Raw genomic sequence first — 16,783 nt, forward strand, 5'->3', positions numbered from 1 at the left:
TTGATTTCAGCTCAGGTCTTGATCTCAGAGTTGTGAGTTCAAGCTCTGCATTGGACTCCACACTGGGTGTGGAGCCTACTTAAAAAATGATAATAAATAAAAGATTAAAAAAATAAAATACAGTGAATATTCAGATTTTCCCACTTGTTCCCCAAATATGCTTTTAAATCCCCCTTTAAAAACTGTAATCCCATCAGGGTTTACACATTCCTTTTGACTATTATACGTTTGAGTTTCTCTAAATCTAGAGCAAGAATTCTCAACCTTTTTGGTTTCAATATGCCTTTATAGTCTTAAAAATACTGAAGAGCTTTTGTTCATGTGGCTTATATCTGTGTTTTGCACATACCCCATGCACATGTGCGTGTGCACCCCCCCCCCCACACACAGAGGACTCTGGCAATGTCTAGAGATATTTTTATTCATCACAGTGAGGGGAGGGGATGTGTTACTGGTATCTAGTGATTAAGGGCCAGAAGTCTTAGTACTTTGGGGCTGCTCTAACCTGATACCATATTTCTTATAGTCTGGAGGCTGGGAAGTCCAAGTCAAGGCATCGTCAGATTTGGTGTCTGGTGAGGGCCTGCTTCCTGGTTCGTGGATGGCCATCTTCCCCCCTGTGTCCTCACATAGTAGAAGGGGTGAGGGAGCTCTATGGGGCCTCTTCTATAGATGCATTAGTCCCATTCATGAGGGCTCCAACCTCATGACTTAATCACCACACGAAGACCCTACCTCCTAATACCATCACCATGGGGGGTGGGTAGGTTTCACCACGTGAATTGTTTGGGTGAGGGGATACAAACATGTAGTCTGTAGCATCAGGGATGCTGCTAAACATCCTAAAATGCACAGAAAAGCCCCCCAAATAGAGAATTATATAGCCCCAAATGCCAGTAACGCAGAGGTTGTGAAATCCTTGTTTATAGCTTATGTGTGGATTGTAGTCAACACTTAACCAAGCTCCTACTCAGTGCAAGGCACTATGCTAGGTGCTGTAGGGGATGCAGCCATGTGGAACGTTGTGTGGAAAGCTAGTGTAAAAGCAGTTGGAAAGCACCATATTCTGGGTCCCCTCACCTGTGTTTATCCTAGCTACTCGGCATTTCCCATCACAGACATTCAAGAGGCAAATGTGGGGTCCTAAAGTTGGTAGTTGGAACTTGGTAGGAAAGCTGCCTCCATCTTCTTCTGTGTTTTGTTCTAAGTGAAGCAGATATGTGTAAAAGTGGCGGTAGCCTTCTCTCTAGGGACCAGTCAGTGCTCAAGACATTCCAGGTATTGTGGGATTCCTTTCCTGCCTGGGACCTACCCATTGATGAGACAGATATTTATGGTGTGCTGCCTTCTCTCCCAGATGCCTGCCCTTCTTGCTTTTTATCTTCTCCATGTGCCTCTTGCCATGGCTGTCCTGTCTGTCTGCTCTGTTCTTGCTTCATTTGTTTTAGTGCCTGCCTTTTAAGTAGTAACATCTTGAAAGAACTGCATCTCTTGGCTCAGGGTTTCTTGAGCTATGCTGTATTCTGGAATCAGTTGTGATTGCCTTAAAAAAAATATAGATTCTGGTTATTCTTCCCGGAGATTCTGCTGTAAGACAGTAATCTTGATGTTAATCTCCAATAGGGATTCTTGTAGTCAAGGTGGAGAATCTATGTCTTTGTCCCAGAAAATGTACTTTACATGTCAGAAAGTGGGAATTCCACTGCTGGGACATGCTTGCATTTGGTCTTCATGTTGCAAGTTCCTTTTTCTTTTTTTCTAATTCCTGGATCCCATAGAAGAGTAATGCTTCTTCTAGTTTAGAATTCTCCTCTGACTTCTCACTGTTTTCAGAATAAAGACAGTTCCACAGTCCCTTCCTAACATACAAGGCCCTGCACACTCTGGTCCTTGCCCACCTCTCTCTCATCATCGCTGCTCTCTCCCTGATCAATGTGTTCCAGCTTCATTGACCTTATTTTCATCTCCTCGAACAAACTGTTTTCTATCTCAGAACTTTGCACCCGCAAACTGTCCTCCGTACCTTAAACACCCTGCCTCTTGCTCTCTGGGCAGTTGGCTCCTTCTCCTTCACCTTTAAATCCATCCCATCAGACAGGCAGTCTCTGACTTCTACAACTAAACGTAGTTCCTGCTTATTATCTCACATACCACCTTCTTCCTTCCATTTCTATCATTAGTTACAATTGACAGACTATTTGGGATAGTGTGTTTGCTGTCTTCCCAACCAACGGGTGTCCTGGGGGCAGTGAGCCTTTGGTCACTGTCCTGTTCCCAGCTCCTGGTTCAGTGTTTGGCATATCATCGGCACTCAGTAAATATTTAGTGGATGAATGAATGAATAAATGAATCGGTACATGACTAGACTTTCTCTAGCTGTTTTCCTGTATTTCCCAAGTGCCACTAATCTTAGAACAGAGCCTAGAAAACTCAGGATGGGAGGAAAGAGAGGTCTGCTCTAGCCCCTTGGGCCTTCACACTTGTCCTGGGCCTGACTGTGTTCAGAGGCCTCATGTCCACATGCCTGCAAAAGCTGGACAGAGCCACACAATGCCCTCAAAGCCCACAAAAGTGGGAGCTGGTGTCAGCAGGCCTTGGCTTCTCAGAGGCATCTGCTGAAAGCAGTTGTTGGCATGAGTGTGTCGAGAGAGTAGCAGAGCCGAGGAAATGTCAAGGGGTGAATGGGATAATCAGGCCCTAGCCGTCAAAACTGCCACCCACTCAAGCCTGTCAGATTCTACAAGAGAAATCTTCCAGACATGTCAGCTTCTTCACATGGCTAATGGCAGAGAAAAGGATGCACCTGAGGGAGGCTCGTGGGGCCAGTACTGATTGACTGGAGCCTTTTGGAGCCTGACTGGGCATATCCAGTGTGGGGAGAAAGGCCATTTAGAGGGGCGGCAGCTGGAGAGGAAGTTGACGGAAAATCTTTCAAGGTATGAGTGTCTGATTAAGTTCCCAGTGTGTGAAATAAGTGCCCAAATGACCATTATTATTTCATTTCCCTTTTCGTTTCTTCATTGTGGGTGCTCATGAAACTAAGCAAAGGCCTTGCGATCCCTTGGCATAGTAAACAGGGTTCAGGAGAGTCTTCAGTAATACTGTATAGTGTTCCCATGACAAGGCATATTGCTGCACTTGTTTCCTTAATATTATTCTGTGGATCTCTCAGGTATCATATGAGAGTTGGGGGAAGAGAACAGTGGACAAGACAGACCAGATCTGTCCCTTTGGAGCCCACATTCCAGTAGGGACAGATGGGGACAATATGTCATTTAAAGTCATTAGTAAACAAGATACTTACAGACTGTGATGAATTCCACAGAAGGAAGCAGGTCCTGTGATAAGGAGTGGCCTGGGGGTGGGGTGGGGATGTCTACTTTAGATAAATGAGGAAGTGATGTAGCTGGGAACCTGAAGGAGGAGTTATAACCTACATCTCCCTTCCCACTTTTTAATTATTTCTGAATAAAGAATAGGTCTTTATTTCTCCTATTTTAAAGAGTCAAAGAGAAATTGTTATTTGAAAATATCAGGGTGGCAAAGATGTGATGCTTGTGAGCCAACCTAGGATCCTTCACTAATCTCACGTGGACTGGTCCTGATTTCACCACCACTGGGTTTACATGGGCTAAACCTCTCTCAGCTATGTGGACCACCCTAAGTGTTTCCTTCTGTCTCCTTATCAAACACACATGGATGATATGGGTAAAAGCCTACAAATGTGGCCCTGGGCATCTGGCTTGTTCTTTGCAAGGCTGTTCCAACTCTACCCCAAGCTAAATTGAAGTTGGTAAAGATACCTGTGCCTCCACCTACTTTCAGGACAAATAATTGCTGATATTTACAAAGTAAAACCATTTGGCTTTGTTGATAGACCCCACTGTGTTTATGGTTCTTGTTTGTTTTGTTTTTTTTTGGTTTCATTAACAGTTGCTTTTAACTTTGATAATTATCATATTTTCTTTGGGTTTATTTTACACCCATCCCCACCCACTGAAAGATTCTTAAGTTGAAAGAAAGCTTGGCTTAGTTACTTACTCTTGCTTATTTTCTAATACATACATCTAAGGCTATACATTTTCCTCTGAGAACTACTTTGGCTGTATCCTGTCACATTTGCTCTGCAAACCCTTGTCATTAAGTTCTATGTAGTTTGCAATTTCCATTTTGATTTTCTCTTTCAGTATGATTTTTAAATTATCAAGTATACATATAGTTTGGGGGGCATTTTGGGTTCTTTATTTCTAATATTACAGGATTGATGGTGTAATTGTGGTTCAGTGACTAGCAACTTAAAATCTTGAGATTTTCTTTGTGGTCTGATACACAGTCAGATTTAAAAGTGTGTACTTAAAGATCGTATGTTGTCTGTATTATTTGGGTTGATCAAATGCTCTATAGATTTTCTTATTTTTCTGCTTCATGTATGGCTTTCTTTTAATTTATCTTCTGTAGTTGGTGTTTCTATGGAAAAGCTCTATTAGTATTATTTTCTTGCTTAGCTTTAGCACCAAGCCAGAAATAACAAAGTAGCAAGAAAAAGAAATAACCCCTTCATCACTTCTACAGATTAGTCAAGGAGATGTGTCTGCTAATGAGACTTTACAGTGAAGTGGGGCTGAATTTATGCAGTAAAACTGCCTGTGGCAAGGACATCTCTGCGGAGTCCGAGGGATCTGCTTCTGGATCACTTTCAGGGGATGACAGTGGTTGCAGTGGCTTCATAATGAGACATTTCTAGAGCTCTAGCACTTTATCCACCAGGCAGGGGTGGGGAGCATTCTAGCAACCACATCATCAACCAGTACACTTTTTAAAAAGGACTTTTAAAAAGGACTCAGAAAAATATAAAATTAAGGTCATCTCTGAGGTCTTTGCTGAGCTGAATAAACCTTGAAGCAAAAATCGTATCTTTTTCCAAAGCTTAACACAGAGCTTTAGAGATCTATGAGAAAGAATAGCACTTTGAACATAAGGCTTGATTGGTAGCATAAAGCACTAGAGGTGGTTCTAATAACTACTGGGGCTGCTGGAAAGTACTTCTGGAGTAATCAGTGACACAATCATACATTTCCAGGCTTCTCTGCAATCCCTTATCTGGAAACATAAACAGGCTGGATCTAGGTTGGATGGTTTTCCTCTTCAGATAAAACTGTAGCCTCCAAGGGCTTTAGAGAAGTGACAGGTAGGTAGCTATGTGTAATTCTTCATTTAACTAAACCAGCACCTTCTCCCTCCCCTCTTCACTGTCATAGAGATGTCAGTTTTCTTACTTTGTGTGTGACAATGCTTTTGACAGTAGGCTCCTCCTCTCTTCCCTCCCACTCCTGTTTAAATGCCTGTTTTTACACATGAGGTAGTTCACCATTATCTGGGAAATGTGTCTGTCTGTTCTGAAGTCACTGGACTGGTAGCAGATGGAGCATACTTTTGACCCCTTTGGTGTTAGATTCTCCCTAGCTTGTTTTATCTCACTCAATTGCTCTGGGGCTGGTTGCCCATTCTTTGGGTAGGGGAAGCATTACCATAATTAGATAGTGTTATTAGTTAGAATTCTCCAAAGAAACAGAACCTATAGGATAGAAATAAGATATATACATATACATTTATTAAAAGCATTGACTCATGTGATTATAGAGGCTGACAAGTCCCAAAATCTGCATTTGACAAGCTGGAGATCCAGGAGAGTCAGTGGTATAGTTCTAATCTGAGTCCAACTGCCTGAGCACGAGGAGAGTTGATGGTGTAAGTTCCAGTCTGAGTCCAAAGGCAGGAGAATGGAGAAGACCAGTGTCCCAGCTTAAAGACAGTTGGGCAGAGAGAGCAAATTCTCCCTGACTCAGCGTTTTTCAAAAATCAAAGTATAATTAACATACAATGTTACATTATTTTCAGGTCTACAACATACTGATTCAACAATTCCACACATTCCTCATTGCTAACCATGATAAGTGTAGTCTCCATATGATGTTACAATATTATTGACTATAGTTTCTATGTTGTAGTTGTCATCTCTGTGACTTATTTATTTTATAACTGGAAGTTTGTACCTCTTAATCCCCTTTACTCAGCGTATTCGTTCTCTTCAGGTCTCCAGTGGGTTGGGTGAGTTCCACCCACACTGGGGAAGGCAATGTGCTATACTTAGTCTACTAATTGAAATGTTAATCTCATTGAGAAACACCTGCACAGACACACCCAGAATAATGTTTAACCAAATATCTGGGTGCCCTTTCACCCAGTCAAGTTGACACATAAAATTAAGCATCATAGCTACATATGTAGTATTCATGATACGTTACAAAATTTAAAAGGGAACAATCCCTACCCAGCACTCAATCCATTAGTATTGCCTGAGCACCCATATACAATAGTTGAATACCAACAAAAAAGTCTCAACTCACAACCAAGTTAAACAAAAACAAAATGTTATTTCACAAAGCTGAAAATTCCAGAGGGTATGTCTTTCTTTCCTATTAGGCATGATGGATCTGAATCCTCTAATGATGCCTCAAAAAATCGGTCTCAAATTATTTCCTGTGTTTTGGCTTCAATCTCAAACAGGCTCTCTGCTCTCAGTGGGATTATGGCTACCAGCAGCTTCTGTTTTACCATGTTTGCCCATCTAGCAGCCGAGTTTCTGCAAAAGCCACAGTTGCTTATGTTCATTGAGTTAGCCTGGGTCACATATCCATCCCTAAATCAGACCTATCAGAGAGGGTGCAATAAGCTGACTGCCTGAGGTCAAACTACAGGGAAAGAGCATGAGGAAGGGATGACTCTTGAGTAGAAACTTAGGGTATCAAAACTAGAAGAAGTTAAACATAGAATTACCATATGACCTAGCAATTACATATCTAAGTTCATAGGTCCACAAAAAAGACTTGTACATGAATGTATATAGCAACACTACTCATAAAACCAAATGTCCATCAGCTGATTAATAGATAAACAAAATGTAGATATACAAAATGTGACCTAACCATACAGTGGAATGGAATGAAGTTTTGGAGTGCCTGGGTGGCTCATTTGTTTAAGTGTCTGACTCTTGATTTTGGTTCAGGTCATGATCTCATGGTTATGAGATGGAGTCCTGTGTCGGGCTCCGCGCTAGGTGTAGAGCCTGCTTAAGATTCCCTCTCCCTCTGCCCCTCCCCCCTTCTTTAAAAAAAGAAAAAGGAATGAAGTATTGATACATGCTACAAGGTGAATGAACCTTGGAAACATTATACCTAATTGAAAGAACCCAGACACAAAAGGTCAGATATCGTCTGAATTCCACTTATATCAAATATCCAGATAGTCAAATTCATAGATGCAAAGCAGATATATGGTTTTTAGGGATTGGGAAGGGACTGCTTAATGGATGTGGGGTTTCCTTTTTTTTTTTTTTAATATTCAAGTATAATTAACATATGGTATATTTGTTTCAGTGTACAATATAATGTTTCAACAATTGTATACATTACTCAGTGTTCATCATGATAAGTGTACTCTTAGTGAAATCTTGCCATTTGCAACGTCGATAGATCTAGAGGGTGTCAGTGAATTCAGTCAGAGAAAGACAAATACCATATGATTTCACTCATAGGTGGAATTTAAGAGACAAAACAAGAAAGAAGAAAAAGAGACCAAAAAACCAGACTCTGAAATATAGGGAACAGACTGGTGGTTGTCAGAGGGGAGGTGGGGGGTGGGTGAAAATAGGAGAAGGTTCATTTTGGGGCAATGAAAATGTTCTGAAACTAGATGGTGATGAGGGTCACACAACATTGTGAATGTACTAAATTTCACTAATGGTAAATTTTATGTTGTTGTATTTTACCGCAATAAACATAGTACATATTAACCCATTTTGAATTAAAATGAAAAACTAAAGGAAGCAAGATAGGAATGCTGAGTGGGCAAAATCATTCTCTAGCCCAAGTCCATAGGGAACTCATCAAGATCAAAAGCAACACCAATGAAACTAGTGATTATGGGGTGAGGCATGGAAGATGTAGAATCTTATATGCATATACCTTTGAAGTCACAAGGCCTAATTTTCATCTTCAGGTTTCTGCTTGAAGATCCTGTGCATCTGTGGAAGAAGTAGCTGTCGTCCCTCATTACAGTGTGGATCCTAGACTCACACACCTTCCTTTTTTATTCAAATGCAGTTGAAAGTCCTGGGCACCTCCCAAGAATGTTATTCTTATCAGTTCAACCATATAAGTTTATTGAGTTTCTATTACGTACCTGGTATTTTCTTAGACATGGGTATATATTTATGATAGACCTAGTAACTACATTGAATTAGTACTTAATATGTGCCAGGATTTTTGCTAAATCTGGCTAAATATTTTTTCATTCAATTCTCACAATAGCCCTGTGAAAGGGGTACTATTATTGTCTCCCCTTTACAGATGAGAAAACTGAGGCTCAGCTTATGGAAATGGTCTAGTTAGATGGCGGAGGCAGGATTAAAAACATAAAGCCCCCTGATGCTAAAATCCCTGCTCTAAACCATCTAACATAGCAAACGAGTACATCAGCAAATGCTGGATGCTCTTAGCCCCACACAAACCAGAGAAGCATCCATTAGAAAGCACAAATTAGACCATCTTGCTGTCTTCTGTGGATTCCCTATTTATATAGTGCCCAGTGGATGCTTTTTCTAACTTAAGCTAGAAGGTTTTCTTTGAAAGTTTCAGTCTGCAACTTAAAAGCAAAGCAAGAGAAGAAAAGAGCTGGGAGTGCACTTCACCAAAAGCTGTTCTGAAATCTGAGAGCAAGGACACAGGAGGAGAAAGATTATCATCTTATTAGCGTAGGAGGATAAAGATGATCAGGCAGGGATGCTCCATTATTTATAGGAATCCAGCTCTTTTCTATACACTTCACTGAGGCATTTGATATATTTGTGCTGGAGATTAACACTGATGTTATTTTCTTTAATGTCTGTTTTTAGTGTATGCGATACATGTTGGCATTCAGGAAATTCAGCCAGAGGAGAAAAACAATAGTATTAATTAGGAATGTCAGTCATGGGTGTTATGAAATTCAAAACTGCCAAGCTTCTGGAGCATTTAGTGGTAATTATAATAGACTGTGGAGACAAGCTGTTCTTCGTTTCCCATACAGAAATGCACAGTTTGATGGGCAAGTGATCAAAGTGCTCATGCAAACCCTTGTGAAAGAGTGTCTCTCTCTTGCCCTGTTATTTTTAGGACTCTATGCTTTTGCTAATTCAGAGCTGCCCATAGAGAGGAGACCATCAGTGAATATAAGGCCCCTTGTCTTTTATAATTTAAAATTGCTATTTAATTTTTTTCAATATCTCCACACAAGTTGGCATATGTGTGTGGGGGGTTTGAGGGGATAGGTAAATGATACCATCCACCAGCCTGGCAGTATATTCGGATTTAAATCACAGCCATAGCCTTTTTTCCAGGTAAAGTCACACATTTAATCAATTTTCTCTCAAAGTGATGAATAATAAAAACCCATCCTCTGTTCTTTGGATAACCCAGTTAAATGGGTAGAGTGATTTGCATTTTTGAGAATTGGAATAAAAGGGTTGACACTTCCCTGGATTTTCTCAGGTTTCTGGTTAGAGGATTATTTCCTGATTTGTTTTGTGAGGATTCATATCAACCTAGGGGCAGAGAATAGAACCATGGGGATGTAAGAATTCTAATGCTGGTACCCTGATTTCTTAAATTACCTTATATGAGCCTTACAATGGCCCCTTGAGACTGTCTAGGGAGATCCCAACACACCCAAAGAGGAGACTCATTTGCAGAGATCAAGAAACTTGCCCAAGGTTATTCAGATGCTGAGTGTCAGGAGGGCTCCTGACTTTATGCCCGGTATTGTCTGTACTTCACTTTACTATTTCCTGCCGTTCCTGAAAATGCCACTGGGCCTTTGCATGTGCTGTTCTCTATGTCTGTTATGCTGAACCTCTTAAGTCTGGCTTTAGGCACATTTCTTTCTTAATGGACAGGCACTCCTCTCTAGAAAGGACCTAACTTGTAGGTAATGGTTAAGTATGTCATGTTCCCTACAAGACTGATACTCACCTGATTCAAACAAAAGCAAACAATCAGGGCTCAGAGTAAGTCCTGTTTTCCCAGGAAAGGGTATAGCAGCAAGAGACTCAGAATCATCCATCTCTGATTCTTTTTTTTCCTATAACCACCACCTCCATTAGCTGGAGATAATGATGTCAAGAGGAGAAAACTCTAGTTGTTGTTGGTTCACCTGTAATTTCTGGGACTTACAAGAAGCCCAGTTAAATTCAGTGGCACCTGATGGTATGGGCCAGATGTAGAAATAAAGGAGGTATGAAGAGAGGTCCTTCGGTGTATGTGTGTTTCTGGGTTTTTATTTTAAATAATTAGTAGCAGGTCTTTCTTCATCCTGAACTTTTTCAGAAATAATTGGGGAGCTTGGGGTTGAGCCAGTAATTGCTGGGAGATGTGCTGCCCATGGACAAGCCTCTACTCCAGGGCTGGTAAGAGTGGAAATGCCCCCACCCCCTCCTAGCAGTTTGGAAGAATGTCTAGAGCATCTCTGCATCCTTTGGAAAAGCAGGGCACGTTTTCCTGCTGACACACACAAGCCTTATAATTTAGCATTAGAAAAGAAAAATGGCTTAGAACAAGAAAATATATTTAGAGCTCATTATTCAAGTAGGAGTCACAGAGAAGGGGCACGGACGGAGCCAGTCAACAAGAAACAGCTCACATTACAGGGTCAGAAGGAAGCATGTGCCTGGCACTCAGAAGCCAGGCAGGAAACCACTTCAAGGGCGACAGTGTCCGTATCAAGGTCAGGAATCAGTAAGAGAAGGTGCGCTAGGTTGAGTAAACCTGTCCTGGAGACTTGGTCTAGAACTGCTCCCTTGCCTGTCCTCTCCTCTCCCTGGCTCCTAGCAAAGGTCAGTTCACAGTGAATTTCCATGTTCCAGCCCCAAGGAGGCCACCACTTGGCATCTAAATATTGGTGTTGCTTTCATGGAAGCCAAAACTAGGTGTTCCATCAAATGGAAGGGGGTCTGTGAGGCAACTGTTCTGATTGGGCAAAGTTCATGTCTACCTTTGGGTGGAAGGCCACAGTTGCAATTCCCCACCCCCCCCAACCCCCACCCCATTTTTGACTTGCATTTCTTTGCTTTCTCTTTAGCTACCTGCTGTGCCAACCTGCCAACCATCTGTCTCCACGCCTCACTCTTCTACTTTATATACATAAACATTACAAAGTATGTCACGATCATCTCTGGCCATATTCTAGGGCTTGCAACCCTTTTCTGTGTTATTGAAGGCTTGCTTGTTAGCACTGCCCTGTTTAGCATTTGGCTTGTGTTACCTGCTTCAGCCTATAGCTTTTCTCTTTTCCATCAAGGCTGGTTGCAGTAAAGAAGAGGGGATAAGGAAACCCCATGTGTCTCGGTACATCCAGGGGAAAAGGAAAAGGAACTAATGCTTTCTGAAGACCTACTGTGTGCCAGGGATGGTGGTAGTTGCTTTGTAAACATTATCCATTGCAATTCAATAATTATTCCTTGCTTATCCATTGTGTCCAGTGCTGTTCTAGGAGGTGGCTATAGAGTGGAAGACAAGGAAGATATATTCAATTATCATAGTTCTTAGAGTCTACAAGGGGGGCATGTAGTTAAGAAGGAATTATAAGTATAATAGATGTTATACAAGGAGGAGCATAGGATATAGTAAAAATCTTCATAGTGAAAAGTAACTGGATATAACCTGATTTAGGGGGCAGGGAAAGTGTTTCTGAGTAACTGATATTTATGCTAAGACTCAAAGGATGAACATGATTCCTCTCTCATGTAATCTCCACTTTCCCCTAAAATGGATACAATATTCATGTATATTTTGCAAGTGGGGGAACTGAGCTTTAGTGATATGTGGTGCCATATCCAGGCACAACTGGATAGTGATGGATCCAGGATTCAGTCTCAGGTTTGACTCCAGAAGATACCTCTCTTCCATCAGATTCTGGTTCTTTCTGGGGCTTTATTAAAAAATCTTGATGAAGGGAGAAGGCAAAGTTGGGGGGGCTCTTTCTGGCAATGTTCAGGTTCTGCTTGCTGAGAACTGAAGTGTCTCCTAGTGTGCATGGAACACAATATAGTGGCAAAACATCAACTTCAGATTCAGATCTCGTTTGGTGACTTTTATAAATCTTTGTAATTTCAGAGATGCTGTTTCTCCATCCCTATGGTAAAAACTTTTTTGTGCAGGGCGCCTGGGTGGCTCAGTTGGTTAAGCGACTGCCTTCGGCTCAGGTCATGATCCTGGAGTCTCCGGATCGAGTCCCGCATCGGGCTCCCTGCTCAGCAGGGAGTCTGCTTCTCCCTCTGACCCTCCCCCCTCTCATGTGCTCTCTCTCGCTCTCTCATTCTCTCTCTCAAATAAATAAATAAAATCTTTAAAAAAAAAAAAAAAAAAAAAACTTTTTTGTGCAGATTCAAAAGATATAATGTATGCCAGGTTATGGCACATGGTAGGTATTTGAAAACAGCACATCTTTGGGTCATAAGGAAGGAGGAGAGGGATGAACAGCCCAGGAGGTTTTGTAAGAGGCCATTTACTGCAGAGCTGTTTCTGGGCTTTGGGCTAAATGGGTTTGTGCTGAAAAAGATAGAAGCATCTCTTTGGGTTTTCAGCCAGGCGGCCACAGATGTGGACAATAGAGAACTCAGCTCACGTGCCCAATGGGAAGAAGACAATTGCTCCCCAAACACAGCTGCCTCCTTCTCAATTGGACCCAACTTTGCCAGATAATGGAAACACAGAAAACAAGGCACGGGAAAAACGAGCTGTTTATGTTTAAACATGGCAATCGAACCTCAACACTGAGCCTTCTTGGATGGCATCCGTGTGTCATCTCACAGCCTGTGTAGCTGTGGGGCCCAGCCTATGGATTTCCAAGACTGTGCTGCAGCCCATCTGTCAGGGAGAGATGGATGATTAATGGCATCTGTTCCAGATGTCCTCTCTCCTTGGGGATGGTGCATGTGGAAAATCTCTGCCTCCTTTCCACCTCTCTTCTAGCAGCTTCTGGAAGTTGCAGACATAGCTTAGAAGTAAAGAAGGGAGTACAGAGCTCTTGTTGAATGCAGTTTTAGGAGACAAACTCCTGTTTCTGGGAACAACATCTTCTGTGCCTGGAGGCTCTGTGGGCTAAGCCTTGTCTACAGAGCAAGCCAGGATGGAGATCATTTAAAGGATCAAGGCATCATACCTTCCTATTCACCTGTCTAACCCATCCATCTGTCCATCCATCTGTCTGTCTGTCCATCCATCCATTCATCCATCCATCCATCCACTTATGTAGCTATCCAGCCATCTTTTATTGATTAAAATTATATTTATTGAACAATTGTATATCTGTCATCATGCATTATACATATTTGACCTATAATTTAGGGAGCAGTTAAGAGTTAAGGGGACTCTGGGTCCAGACAGTCTGAGTTAGAATCCTGAGTCTCCCTCTCACTAGTTATTTGGCCTTGAGCAAGCCTCTCAATCTCTTGCAGGTTTCCGTTTCCAATGTGTAAAATTCAGATAAGGATTCCAACTCACAGGGCTCTTGTGATGGTCAAATGTGAGATTGTGCATGAAAGTGCCTATTATTAGACACATGGTAATGTTCAGTTAATGTTAGTATTATGATTTTAAAAAAATTTATTGAGGTGTAATTGACATATAACATATTAGTCTCAGGTATACAACATAATGATTCAGTATATGTACATATTGCAAAATGATTGCCACAATAAGTCTAAAGTGTCCATTAATGGGTAAATGGATAAAGAAACTGTGGTGTGTGTACACACACACACACACACAGGAATACTATGCAGCCGTAAAAAAGAACAAAATCTTGCCATTTGTGACAATGTAGTTGGACGTTGAAGGTATTACATTAAGTGAAATAAGTCAGAGAAAGACAAATACCATATGCTCTCTTAACATGTGGAATCTATTTTTCTATTTTTATTCCAGTATAGTTAACTTTAATACAGTGTTATATTAGTTTCAAATGTACAATATAGTGATTGAACACTTCCATACATCACCCAGTGCTCATTACAAGTGCACTCTTTAATCCCCATCACCTATTTCACCCTTCCCTGCACCCATCTCTCCTCTGTAACCATTAGTTTCCTATAGTTAAGAATCTCTTGGTTTCTCTCTCTCTTTCCTTTGCTCATTTGTTTGGTTTCTTAAATTCCATATATGAGTGAAATCATACGGTATTTGTCTTTCTCTGACCTATTTTGCTTAGCATAACACTCTCTAGATCCATCCACATCATTGCAAATGGTAAAATTTCATTCTTTTTATGGCTGAATAATATTCCATTATATATATATTCACAGATAGTTGGACTGCTTCCATTATTTGGCTGTTGTAAATAACGCTGCAATAAACATAGGTCTGCCTGTATCCCTTTGAATTAGTATTTTTGTATTTTTTTAAACATTTTATTTTTAAGTAATCTCTACACCCAGTGTGGGGCTCAAACTTACAACCCTGAAATCAAGAGTTGCATGCTCTACTGACTGAGCCAGCCAGGCACCCCAGTGTTTTTGTATTTTGGGGATAAATACTCAGTAGAGGGATTCCTGGATCATAAGGTAGTTATTTTTAACTTTTTGAGGAAACTGCATGCTGTTTTCCACAGTGACTGCACCAGTTTGCATTCCCACCAATAGTGTACCAGGGTTCCTTTTTCTCCACATCCTCTCCAACACTTGGTGTTTCTTGTGTTTTTTATTTTGTCTGTTCTGACAATTGGGAGGTGAATGCTCACTGTAGTTTTGATTTGCATTTCCCTGATGATGTTGAGCATCTTTTCATGTGTCTGTTGGCCATCTGTATGTCTTCTTTGGAGAAATGTCTGTCTGTGTCTTCTGCCCATTTTTTAATTGGATTATATGTTTTTCAGGTGTTGATTTGTATAAGTTCTTTATATGTTTTGGATAATAACCCTTCATTGGATATATCATTTGCAAATATCTTCCCCCATTCCATAGGTTGCCTTTTAGTTTTGTTGATTGTTTCCTTTGGTGTGCAGAAACTTTATTTTGATGTCCCCTCCCCTCTCCTGGCAGCTCTGTGTTGACACGTGAGTGTGGGACCAATTTAATGCTTCCTCCTGGGACATTGGTTCTGGAGGGAGAGCTTGGAAACTGTTCTCATGTTAGCACCAGCTAGTCAGTGCCCTCTGAAGAGGGCCATGTGGTCCAAATCCAACTGTCCTGTGGTGTCATATGGCTATAAGTGGCTGGTCTTCCTCTCTCTCTCTTTTTTTTAATTCAGATATAATTAACATCAGTGTTATATTAGTTTCAGGTGTACAAGTTAATGATTCAAGAATCTATAAATTTTTTATTGCTCATCGTAAGTGTACTATTAATACCTTTTATCTATTTCACCCATTCCCCTGCCTACTTTCCCTCTGGTAACCACCAGTTTGTTCTCTATAACCAAGAGTCTGGGGGGTTTTTTGACGTCTTTTTTTCTCCTTGTTTGTTCATTTGTTTTGTTTCTCAAATTCCACATCTGAGTGAAATCATACAATCTTTTTCTGATGACTTCTTTCATTTAGCATTGTACTCTCTAGCTCTATCCATATTGTCCCAAATGGCAAGATTGCATTCTTTGTTATGGTTCAGTAATACTATGTTGTATGTATACACTACACCTTTATTATAGTGGCTGGTCTTGTTCTTTGGCTTCCATAGCAATTTGGTGGACAGTTCAATATCTTTCTGAAGAGCTACTTTACTGAACCAAATCTCTGCCCGTTACTGTCATTTGTATCAAGAATCCTGATCAATACAGGAAATAAACAGGTCTAAGTGTGTGCAGGAGTGGGGAGATGGTGATGAGGGAGTTATGATTATCTTCTTGACATTTTAAGTCAAATAGTGCCCAATAGTCAAATAAGCCAAAATAGAGAGTCCTGTCCTGAATGATCACCTGGTTAGTCATTGCTTGCTTCTGGATGCTTGAATTGCTCAGGAGCTTATTAGCTACTGTGGTGGACACATGAGAACCTAAGCTAAGGTCTCTGCCCCTCCTCTGGTACTTCTATTGCCCATTTTCTTTGGAGAAATGCTACCTGGCATTTGTCTATATTTGTGTTTTCACATGAAGGTGATGGTGATATGTGCAGGGTTGTTAAATCCACTTTGGGTCAGACCCCTGTTCCAGCACTGTTAGAGCTGTTTCTCAACACCCTCTTTTCCTGTGCTCATTTGCAAACCCAGCTCACGAGTGAGGGTGGACAGATTCCTGGGAAAGAGCGATGGCTTAATTAATGGTAATGCGAAGGATGTAGGTGCCTCGGTGATTGGGGCTCTGTGAATGCAGAAGTGGATGGAAGGCTGAGATGCAAAATAGGATAATTGAACTGTTAGCTGAACTGGAATTTAGCAGTTAATCACTTTTATGAAACCTGCATCTCAATTCATTACTCCATTTATGCCTTGTTGCAATATAGCACTGTTCAGCTAATTGGTAAACAGGAGCCAGGCAGAGTACCCAGAAAGGGCAAGGCTATCGAAGGTACCGTGGTATTTTCCATGAGTGCACATCTCCATTCAGTCCAGCCAGGAGTTGCCTGTTAGCCTCATGCTCTTTCTCAGAAAGAGAAACTAAACAGCACTAAACAACATAGTGAAGTCATGCTCCTGCATCCCAGGTAATGTTGCCGACCATCAGTTGTGTTCATGAAGTTATCTAGCCAATTAGATAGCTGC

General features: G+C 41.2%; 1 protein-coding gene across 1 annotated transcript in view; it reads left to right on the forward strand.

The window, feature by feature from the left end:
* Nucleotides 1-16,783, forward strand: part of LOC116627809 — a 497,289-nt gene that overhangs the window by 338,200 nt on the left and 142,306 nt on the right. The gene's annotated exons all lie outside the window — the stretch shown is intronic.

The sequence above is a fragment of the Phoca vitulina genome, unplaced genomic scaffold (assembly GCF_004348235.1).
Source record: "Phoca vitulina isolate PV1807 unplaced genomic scaffold, GSC_HSeal_1.0 scaffold102, whole genome shotgun sequence".
Taxonomy (NCBI): Eukaryota; Metazoa; Chordata; class Mammalia; order Carnivora; family Phocidae; genus Phoca; species Phoca vitulina.